This window comes from Sinocyclocheilus rhinocerous, unplaced genomic scaffold, assembly GCF_001515625.1.
Source record: "Sinocyclocheilus rhinocerous isolate Xijiao unplaced genomic scaffold, SAMN03320098_v1.1 scaffold4511, whole genome shotgun sequence".
Lineage (NCBI taxonomy): Eukaryota > Metazoa > Chordata > Actinopteri > Cypriniformes > Cyprinidae > Sinocyclocheilus > Sinocyclocheilus rhinocerous.
In genome coordinates this window covers 24,964-31,977 of record NW_015629066.1, presented here as the reverse complement: position 1 = coordinate 31,977, position 7,014 = coordinate 24,964, and the positions used below count along the sequence as shown (strand labels likewise).

Here is a 7,014-nt window from a genome sequence, read left to right as displayed (position 1 = left end):
TAAACATTTATTTTCTTGCTATACTCTCTTTCTTAGTGATTTGGCCGCTTGAATGTACGAAAGGTTATGGATAAAATTTATCTACACAAGTGTGTAGAAACTTGAACATGCTCAAACTTAAATGAATGTGCAACTGTCAGTGCAATAGTTTGATTTGTTTCAGTTGTAATAGTTTTAAGGGTAAAACAGCAAGACTTAATTTTGTGTTGATGCTTCATGTGATCGCATATTGTGGACAGACACAAAGTTGCACTAAAATAAATATCTCAAAGAGAAAAACTGTTACTTAATTTCTTAATTTTCATTTATTCCTATTATGATGACAGCTCACAAAGAGATGTCTTCACTTAAAAACATACACAGTCCAACAAACAAATTGTGAACGGCTATCCTAAATCTTGATAATATGACTAAATCTAGTGGTGTAAGAGAAAAAACAGAGTAATTAATAAAACATTGTGATTCTTAGATGTGCCATATCCCTGACAAAATCTGTTGGCATGCAACAAATACTTACAAATGTTTTAGCTCAGCTATTTATACACATAGTATGAGAACTGTATATTGTGTCACTTGCATAGAAAATGAATAGCCTCTGATATTTTTCTGAATTCTTCATTTGCCACCAACAAAGGCTCATCTACTCCACAAACAAGCTGTTCTGCATACTTCAGGAGGTCGTTGTCTACTTTGCACAGCATATCAGCAAAGCCTGCAGGAAGATACAAATTCCTTTTTCACATTGGCTACTGCTTTTCTGAAACAGTTTAATTTGGATGAAACAGATACCTTCGGGTGGGGAAGTAAAGAGAAGGTATGGTTTCCCAAATGGACCTGGAACATTCCTTTGCTTGCGAATATCGTGAGTGTTCCACAGTCTTTGCTCTATGTTCAGCTCTCTCTCTCTCAAGAAGGGGATTTTTTAGATAAGAAAATCTATTACAAACATTCCTTCAATTTAGCATCAATAAGCATGTGCTATACATTCCAACAGACAGACAAAAACAAAGTTCACCTCAATATTTTTAATAATAATACTATTGTCTACCGACATGAGAAGCTCTCTCCTATCATGTTCATTGTAAGATATCAAATATACGTACCACTGTGTTCCTGAATGGCATCAAAAAAGTACCTTGCAATGAAGGTTTGCTGTCGGTTAGAGGTGCCAGCCTTAAGCCAAATAATTTTCCTAGAAAAATATATTAAGGCCATTTCAAGTATGTTAACAGAAAAATAAAATAAGTTAGATTACATTTCTGAGAGTAAAATTACAAAGCAATGAACTTCATTAAATGTACAGGTTGCATAAAATCAAAACATCAGTCAGAAATCTAGTTAATGCTTTACTCTTTACTCTGTTTTTGATATCTATGACTTTCTTCAGCATCTGTAACACTAATTTGTTTATTCATATTCACTTAATATTTAATAATATTTACCATCAATATGCCAAGTGTAATTTGATCCACAGCTGAAGTAATTTCTACGTTCAATTCTTTTTTTCACAGGACATCTTCTAAGACCACTGGCATCAAGTTCTCTCATTATTAGAGCCACCTCATTCCTAGAGAAATAACAGAGAGAAACATTTTTGGGGGAAAAAAGCTTGACCACATCTTTTAAAAATAGGGTTAATATAGATAATATATATACCTGTAGCAAGGCTGGATTCCTCTGACATCACGAACCCGTTTGTGCATTGCACGGATTCCTTGCCAAGGTGACCAGTGCATAAGCTCACTCTAAATAAATATTATTTTGGATTATTACCACAATAAATATTTTACACACACACACCCTCCAGGAGCAGGATTGGACACCCTGACTTAATTAAATGCATCTGAATCAACAAATCAAAGCATTTGAGTTTACATGGAAATTACTGCCAGTGTCCAGTTGAAACACAATTAGGTTTATGGGTAGTCGTGGCCTAATGGTTAGAGAGTCAGGCTTGTAGCCTGAAAGTTGCGGGTTTGAGTCTCAGCACCGGCAGGAAATGTAGGTTGGGGGAGTGAATGACCAGCACTTTCTTCCACCCGCATTACCCACAACAGTGGTCCCCTTCAGAGGTACTGCATGTGTCTCAGCAGAGCAGTTGGAAAGAGTCCCAGAGCTGCATAAGCATGCAAGAGTCAAAAAATCAGTCCTATAGAAAACAAACTTCCCATAGCATTCGTCTGATGCGCTTGACTAAAACCACAGGGTTGACGAAAAAGTAAACGTGCTGCAAATTCACTACATATCCACCACAAGTTTGCAGAGAGAACACCGTGTTCCTGAAACAGCCTAAATGAGAAGCAAAGACTGTTTCGCATATGGACACATGGTATGGACACATTAATATTGTTGTTGCTTTGCAAGGATGAGTAATTTTTTACTTTTAAAGGAAAAGTTGAGATTTTTAAAGTACTCCATGAAGTCATAAGGTGGCGTTTACGCCATGCATCAATCTCTATAACAAGTCATACAGCTTCATAAGCTGATGTACCGCCAGCTTCATATCAATCAGTAAAACATTTGACATGAACATTCCTCCTTTATACCATGAGGTTCAGAGGAGTTCATTTGAACGGGCTGGGATGGGTTGTATTGCACTTCCAGTTCCACCTACACTGATATGGGGTGTTGACATTTTACCAGAATACATAATAACACTCACAGTAAATCCCTAACCATACAAACAGCACAAGGTTTGGGCGTGACTGTTGTGACGTAGCTGAAGGACACAGTGTTCCTGATTTTATTTACAGCAGCTTTAGCACGAGAGAGCGTGCACTGCTTTGAAAGTCATTAAAGGCCGGGACACACCAATCCGACTTCAAAGAACTAGCGGCGACGAAAGCCGATGGTGTTGTCGCCTCACGTCGGCAGCGTCGGACCAAAAAGCTGCGCTTGAACACACCGCACAGACTACAGCCGACGGCAAACTAACACGTGCCTTCTGCGCATGCGTGAGAGGAATTAACTGTCTATATCAGCAGCTATCAATAGTATATATTCATCATTCAAAAGGAGAAACCGAAACAAAGATATATGAGATAAACGCAGATATACGAAACGTAAACAAAGCAGCGCTTGCTTACCATTTTGAATATCATTAACGCTGATAACTTCATTCAAAATCATTTTAAATGGCTCATGTTGTTATGAAAACATTCGCATATTAGAATGATTGGGAAAGATCACGTAACATTTAAACAGCCTTCTGTCTGTACCGCCTTCATTTACATGCTTGTTTTCATCACTTTCGCTTTAATTCTCGGGCAATGACTTGTTCGCTAAACTGAACAATGCACCAAACAAACTAGCCCGACCGTCGGCTTGGTGTGCCCCGGCCTTTACAGCACGAGTGCTATCATTTAACAATGGTTCAACTTCTGGTTCAGCACGAATAATCTTAACAGGTAGAATAAAGCTATGAAGCAGTGTTTTATCTTTTTATTATTATGCCAGGAATCCCCCTCTTTGTCATCGTCCTCAGTGTTTTATTCTTGCGTAGGCTATAGTCGCTAGTGTATAGAGCTTACAAACTCATAACAGTTTTACTGGAAAAAATTCAACCAATCAGCATTTCATATGCAAATCTCCAATCAGAGCTCTCACTCTCGCCGACAGCCCTGACGCCGATTCAACATGTTGAATCTGGCAAACTGCCACCGACGAGAGCCTACGAGTGGAACACACCAAACAAACTAGCCGGACCGTCGGTTAATGGTCGCGGGTTTGAGTCTCAGCACCATCAGGAAATGTAGGTTGGGGGAGTGAATGACCAGCACTTTCTTCCACCCTCATTACCCACAACAAAGGGTCCCTTTGAGCAAGACACTGAACCCACAACTGCTCCCTGGGTGCCGCAGCAAAACGTGTGTGTTCACTACTCACTGCTGTGTGTGTGCACTTGAATGAATTAAATGCAGAGCACAAATTCAGAGTATGGGTCACCACACTTAGCCACTTGGTGTTTTCTTAACTTAAGGCAGTTTTTTGCAGCTGACTGCAGGTGTTTTAGAAAATGACTGGAACTGAAATCAGAAAGCAGAAAGTTAGTGGCTTTCCAGAAGAAGGAATTCGGAGCACTGCTTTAACACATACTGTACCATAACAGCTTGGTGAATTTCATTATGGGGCCTGTCAAAACTCCTCCGTTTTAAACCAAGGGATTTTATTAATCTTCTTAGATGCCTTTAACTGCAAGATTAAAGCATAAAATGCTGTAAACATTTTTTTTTTTTGTATAAGGATATATTGTATATTTAACATCAGTGAAGCAGTACAGAATCTATTACTTAATGGTAACACCTTCTATGAAGCCCGAGAGTAATCATAACAACAGTTTTAATGCATTATAATATTTACTTATTACTATACTTATATTTGTGGTTATAGCTTTTAAGATTGTGATTTATAATACACAATGAACACAATGCATCCACTTAACTTACAATGGTTTATATTTCCCATAGTTATAATGTATTATAAGTCCCATATCTTGCCATTGTTAACTTGTTACTTTACTTAAAGCAGACAAATACCACTTATAAATAACAACAACAACAACAACAATAATGAAAATAAAAAAAAGATTTCTTAAACAGCCATAAGATCAGATATCTGATCAGATGAATGTGTAATATGGCACATTTGATTTTAACTATATTTATTGTAATATCAATAAGTTAGTAAGATACTGTACAGATCTAAAATAAATAATGTCAAGATATAAGACTTATAATCCATTATAAATTACGTGGATTTAACATGGTGTTTATTGCATGTTATACATAATCACACTAATAAAAGTTATAACCACAAATAAGTAAGTTTTATAATGTATTATAATTGTTGTTATGATTATTTATGAGATGAAACAACATATAATAAGGACGCAGTGTCTCATTCCCTACTCAGGGAACCATGGTTACATATGTAACCTGAGACATTTTTTTTTTACATTAGTGTTTGTTTACCACAAACTATATTTTGGTCATCTCTTTAAAAATAACATTTTAATTGTATGCTTTTTAGAGTTTTAAAGTGCTGTAAATAGTTGTGTGAAATACTTAAAAGTGCTTGAATTTCTCTCTCAAAAGGTTGTACAAACCCTGAAATGCATAATGTAATGAAAATCAACTATTTCTGCCACAACACCATGGTTATAGTTAGCGTTACTACTTCTGGTTATATGTCAGCCCTGTTTGACCTGTTTATAACAGATTTCTGTGCAGAATTTGAATGCTTCTCACTGGAGCTCATGGCAACCTTAACCAGCACTGTGCAGTAACAGTGTCGCGAAATCAACGCTGCTTCCTGAGTAAACCTGTTCTGAGCTCGGAGAAGTTTGTTTGTGCTGCGCTGATCCGAGCTGATAAACGGTCCGTGCTGCGCAGCTCAAACGAGTAGCGCAGTTTCACTAGCTTTTGTTTCACTTGCTGTTTGATGTTTCTCATATGCAACAGAAATAGCAGCGCTTATGAGGTGGGGCAACGTAGTGGTCGCAGCAGTGTGATTGCTCACAAAATTTAGTCGCACCGGCAGAAAAAGTGGTCGCAAAATGTGACCATTTGGTTGCAATCTGGAGCCCTGTATAGGAAGTGACAAAAATTGTGTTGAAAATTCAAGAATTTTTTTTTTATCCTTTAAGTCAGTTCCCACTCTTTTGTGCCCTGAGGTGGAAATGCCCTAACAGTAGGGAAAACTCAAGTGTATACTTTACATTTTGGACAACCATTGTTTTTTTTATTATTATTATTTTTTTTACATTTTGGTTATTGTTTTCTTTCTCACTTTAGATGCTGGAGAAAAAACAGCCAGGCTAAAGCATTCAAAGTGGAAACTTCTGTCGTGGCTCAATAATCCAGGATTGGGATGGTGGAAGGAGCAGAAGAACCAGAAGATCAGAGATCAGGCAGAGATCTACTGGTGCCCCTGAGGGAACAGATTTACCTAACGTGTTAGTTAAACCAAAAATTTTCATCACTCACCTTCATGTTGTTCCAAACCTGTAAGACTTTTGTTCATCTTTGAAACATAAATGTAGATCTTTTTAATGAAATCTGAGAAATTTCTGCCCCTCCATTTCACAGTTCCACCACTTTCAAGCCTCAGAAAGGTAGTAAAGTTGCTGTTTTTTTGCGTACACAAGGCATCTGTTAAAAATGTCTTCATTTGTGTTCTGCACAAAAGGGTCTTATGGGTTTGGAGCGACATGAGGGTAAGTAATTAATGACCAAATTTACATTTTTGGGTGAAATATGTTCTAATGTGGTTATAATTAGTCCTTGTTCTGTTTTATAAACATTTTCAATATTTTAAAGATATAAATGATGTTTATACAGAAAAGATGGATTCATTTGATGAAAAGTTACAGTAAAGAATTGTTAAAAAAAAAAACTTTCAAACAAATACTGCTGTTTTGCAAGTTCTATTATAAGAATACTGAAAAATATATTGGTTTCCACAAAAATATTGGGCAGCACAACTGAAAGGTTTCTTGAGCACCAAATCAGCATATTAGAATGATTTCTGAAGGATCATGTGACACTGAAGACTGGAGTAATGATGCTGAAAATACAGTTCACATTAATAAATTACATTTTGCAATGCATTCACATATAAAATAATTATTTTTGTAGTTATATTTCACAATATTACTGTTTTTATGGTATGTTTGAAAATGTAGGCTTAAGCTTTTTTTTACGTGAAAGATGTATTTAATGTGTCAATAAATGTTTTGGTACTCTTGTGAATTATCTTATTTTGACAGTAATTAGGCCTGAAAATACGTCTTTTCGCCTTTAACTTTTCAACCAAATTTAGACGTAATTTGGACGTCTTTTTATAGACGTCTTTTCACCTTTCACTTTTCAACCAAATTTAGACGTAATTTGGACGTCTTTTTATAGACGTCTTTTCACCTTTCACTTTTCAACCAAATTTAGACGTAATTTGGACGTCTTTTTATAGACGTCTTTTCACCTTTCACTTGTCAACCAAATTTAGACGTAATTTGGA

The 7,014-nt window shown here is 36.5% G+C and overlaps 1 long non-coding RNA gene across 1 annotated transcript; it reads right to left on the bottom strand.

The window, feature by feature from the left end:
• Positions 1 to 1,107: 1,107 nt before the first annotated feature.
• LOC107738783 (uncharacterized) lies at positions 1,108 to 2,057 on the bottom strand. The gene is made up of 3 exons (XR_001639926.1): positions 1,657 to 2,057; positions 1,443 to 1,567; positions 1,108 to 1,192 (listed from the first exon to the last, which is right to left on the bottom strand). It is a non-coding gene; the product is annotated as an uncharacterized LOC107738783 (long non-coding RNA).
• Between the last annotated feature and the right edge of the window lie 4,957 nt (positions 2,058 to 7,014).